The sequence below is a fragment of the Chiloscyllium punctatum genome, chromosome 47 (assembly GCF_047496795.1).
Source record: "Chiloscyllium punctatum isolate Juve2018m chromosome 47, sChiPun1.3, whole genome shotgun sequence".
Classification (NCBI taxonomy): domain Eukaryota; kingdom Metazoa; phylum Chordata; class Chondrichthyes; order Orectolobiformes; family Hemiscylliidae; genus Chiloscyllium; species Chiloscyllium punctatum.
Genome location: NC_092785.1, coordinates 11114308 through 11119019, shown reverse-complemented (window position 1 = coordinate 11119019; position 4712 = coordinate 11114308).

The following is a 4712-nucleotide window of genomic DNA, read 5'->3' as shown; positions in this document are numbered from 1 at the left end:
TGGATTTCTTCGAGGATCTGATTGGTTCTGTAATTAATCAGCTGGTGTCAGAACAGAAGTGAGGCGATTAAACACTTACACTAACTCCTGAGGAACTGATACACTAATCCCACGCGTCAAATAGATTGCATCCTACTATATCCATTCAAGTCCATTATTTTTCGCAGATCCTGATCAGATATTCCACTGAGACGTAACTCAATATTACCCCTCCCAAACGTAATCCTCTCTCACTCTGCACCACAGCCAATGCAAAACAAATTCCCTCCCTCCGGCCACCAGACCTGTAACACTGGAACGACATGAGACACCGGTTGGCTCACACCGGTGGGTTTGTGCACAGTACTGGTCATCACCTAGCAGCGAGAATAGAATTGCACTGTGGAGAGTATCGATTAGATTTACAAGAATCGTGTTAGGATGTGGAAATTACTGCAGCATTGAGGAAAGATTGGTTTTAACTAAATGGAGGACAATGAGATTTTTTCATGATTGAGATGTACAAAATAAGCAGCGTCTTGAATGGAGACTCCCCCCCCCATCTCCCACCCCCCCCCCCCCCCCAATGCAGGACCATTTACCGGGAGACACAGAATAAGAAAAATTGATGAGAGGAATATCAAGAAAATTTAGGCCTATCATTTCATTTAGAAGATGATGGTGCAACTGGAATTCACTGCCCAGTTGTGATGGTGACTTGAGGTGACAAACCTTAACTCATTCAAAGGGATTTGGATCTTCATGTGAAGTGTACATGCCTTCAACACTGTGGACAAGGTGCTGGAAAGTGGGATCAGAGCAGGTAGCTACTTTATTTAGTTGGTGCAGGCATGAATGACATCTTGCAGTGCCACAACTTCAGAGCAGTTCTGTGAGATTGTAGAAAGACTGAGGATTGTTAAAGTGAATTCGCTTGGTGCCTTAAATAGCCTGTTTCTGTGTTGTCAGTTTCCACCACTGGAACATGGTGAAGTGCATAATTTAATTTCAGTGGGCTTTGGCGCCCTTCCAGTTGTTCACTAAAGAAGTGTTTGTTGCTTCATAATTTTTACAATGCATAAAGTGATTTCAACATGGGGAGGAATAATATTAACTACGTTTGGAACATCAGGATTTAATCATTCATTAGGTTAGTATTGCTTACCTTGTTTAATTATTCTCATTACAAAACTAATATCTTTTAAAGAAGTACTGTGAAATCTTGTACTGTTTACGAACTGCTGAGTATTTGGATTCTCACTTCAAATGTTAATTGTCCCTGACATAATCAGAACGCAATAGAAGTCAGAGAGACTGAATTTTTACCATATTATATTGCATTATACAAAGAATTGGAGCTGTCACACTCAGTAATTGCAGCACTGATTTGCCTGTTTTCTTTTGCATTGTGTCGTTTATTCAAAAAATATCAACAAGCACATCCCCAAACTATTTGAGTCAGATAACGCAGAGAATGTATCAAAAAGTCACAGTTCTAGATTTGCATTTTGCATTATTTGATGACTGAATGTACAAGAAAAAATATGGAACATTTGCTAAACATGACAAGGAATTGTTCACTTTCCAAAACAAACTATGAGGGATTCAGTGAGTTCACAAATCCTCAGTTTATCCTCAAAGAGATATTGTGGTTTTTGCCTTTAATGATGAAACAAACCTTTCTCTGATCTATTAGCATTAGACGTCAAATAATAATAATATCTTCTCAGGTGCAACAACTCATGATTTTTGTCCTGTCGTGACCAGCCGATTCTAGGTAATTCTATGTGGAGGACGGGCAAAGATGGCAGCTGTAAGAGCTGTTCCTGTTTTTGCGGGATCTTCGGTGGCAGAGCTGATTTCCATTAACTCCAGGAAGAGTAATTATTGTTTTATAAGCTATAGCATTGTTTTCGAAATTTGGGGAAAACAAAGACCTAAGCAACTGCACTTTAAAAAGGAGGGAGAGAGACAAAGCTCGGTATCACAGGGTCAGCGAAAAGAGAGAGACAGAGAAAACGACACTGCTGTCTGACACAGCAGTGAAGTGCTGGAAATGAACAGCATGTCAGAAAACATCCGAGAAGCAAGGAAATAGAAGTTTTGGATAAGATTTTCTGGACAGCTTACATGTTTCTGCTGATTAGGATCTACTGTAAGTGTGTTCGGTTTTGAATCCCATCAGATCGCATTGATTTTATTGGAGCAGCAGATTGAGGCAATGAGGAATTTCTAGGAGGTCGGGGTGTAATGGATAGCACTTATAGGAAGAGAAAATAACCAAAGATACAATCAGTTTAATGGGTTACCACTAGGAAAGGGAGGAAAGGAAGGCGCGTAGTGCAGAAGTCTCCGGTGGTTACACCCATTTTAAACAAATGTGTTCTTGTGGAAAACATAGGCGGTGATAGACTGTGAGGAGAATGCAACACGAACAGCCACGTGTCTGGTACCAAGTCTGGCTCTAATGTAACAAGCAGTACGTCAGTTTCCAAATGATCAGTTCTGGTCGTCAAAGGCTCAGACAGATGTTTCTGCGGTTAAGAGTGAGAAATCAAAATGGAATGCTCTCTTGCTGCTGCCAGGATTAAGGATCTCTTGGAGAAGGTGCCGAATATTCTCAAAGGGGCGTGGCACCAGCAGGAGGTCATTATGCACATTGGAACTAACGACATAGGAAGGAAAAAAAGATGAAATTCTGAAGGGAGAATATAAGAAGTTAGGCAGAAAGTAAAAAGGAGCTCCTTGAGCGTAGTAATACCTGGATAATTCTCAGTGCCACAAGGTAGTGAGCGTAGGACCACGGGGATAGAGCAGATGAATGTGTGGCAGAGGTACTGGTGCAGGGGACAAGGGTTCACACTTTGTTATCACTGAAAACTGTGGGAGAAATAACCTGTAGAAGGAGTATGGATTGAATCTGAATTGGAAGGTGACTAATATACTGGCAGAGAGATTTGCTTGAGCTGCTCAGATGGATTTAAACTAAAAAGGTCGGGGTGTGTTGGGGGCGGGGGACCAGGGGACTTGGTGGGACCCAGGGAGATAGGGAGAAAAATATCAGTCTGAGACTGGTACATTTGTGAAAAGGAGGCGGTCAAAGAGTCAGGGCAGGCAGGAACAAATCGGAGAACGAGTTAAGACGGATCAATTCAATTGAATTTTTTTCAGTACAAGATTCCAAACAAGGAAGGCAGATGAACTTAGGGAATGGTGAGAAAAATGGGATTTAGAAATCATAGCAATTGTAAAGATGTGGCTAAGGGTGGTCAGGACTGGCAGCTTCATGCTACAGAATACAAATGCTGAGGGAAGGAAAGAAAGGGGAAGCAAGAGAAGAGGAGAAGTTGTGTATTTGATAAGGAATGGTATTACGGCTGTACTTACAGGATGTACCTCGGAATACGTACAGGGAAGTCGTTTGGGTTGAACTGAGAAATAAGAAAGGAATGATCACCTAATGAGGATTGTATTATGGACCCGTTCCCCACCGACAGCGTGAATTTGGAGGGAAACTTTGGAAGGCAATCTCTGATCTCTGTAAGAACAATAGAGTGGGAATGGTAGGGAATTTTAAATTTCCAAACAGAGACTGAGACTTCTGTAGTGTTAAGCGTTTAGAAAGAGAGGAATTTGGTTAGTGTGTACAAAAACATTTTTCTGATTCAGTGTGTTGATGGGCCAACCAGAGAAGGCACAAAACTTAGGAAATAAGGCAGGGCAAGTGACTGAGTTGTGAGTTGGGGAGCACTTTGGAGCCAGCGATCATAATTCTCTTAATTTTAGTACACTGCTGGAAAAGGATAGACCGGAGCTAAAAGTTGAAATTTCATAAAGGCCAATTTTGATAGAACCAGGTAAGAACATTCAAAGGTTGACTGGGGACAGATGTTCTCAGGTAAAGGGACAGGGGAGAATGAGAAATCTTAAACATGAGATGAGAGTCCAGAGAAAGTATCTTCCTGTTCGGATGAAAGGCAAGGCTAGTAAGTGCAAGGAATGCTGGATGACGAAAGAATTTGATGTTTTGGGAAGAGAAAGAAGGACACATATTTCAGATATAGATCGCAGAGGTCGAGTGAATACTTCGATAAGTATAAAAATGTATACTTCCCAGGGATATTAGGAGATCAATTAGGGAACATGAGATGGCTTTTGCTAATTGGTTTAAGGTGAAAACGATGGGGTGTCATAAATATATTATGGACAAAAGCCTAACTAACGGGAAAATAGGATCCTGCAAAGATCAGTAAGGTAGCCATTGTGTGGAAATGCTGGGGATGGGGGAAATACTAATTGAGTATCTTTGCATCATTATTTACTGTGGCGAAAGACATGGAAGATACAGAATTTAGGGAAATAGATGGTGTTGTATTGAAAATTGTCCATATTGCTGAAGAGGCGGTGCTGGATGTCTTAATACGGATAAAAGTTGATAAATCCCAAGGACCAGATCAGTTGTACCCTGGAACTCTTTGGGAAGCTGGGGAAGCGATTGCTAGGCACCTTGTTGAGATATTTGTATAATCGATCGTTACAGGTGAGATGCCCGAAGATTGGAGATCGACGAACGTGGGGCCACTATTTAAGAAAGGTAGTAAGGAAAAGCCAGGGATCTACAGACTGGTATATCTGATATTGGTGGTGGGGAAGTTATTGGAGAGAATTCTCTGGGAGAGAATTTACATGTATTTTAATTAGCAATGACTGATTAAAGACCGTCTACATGGCCT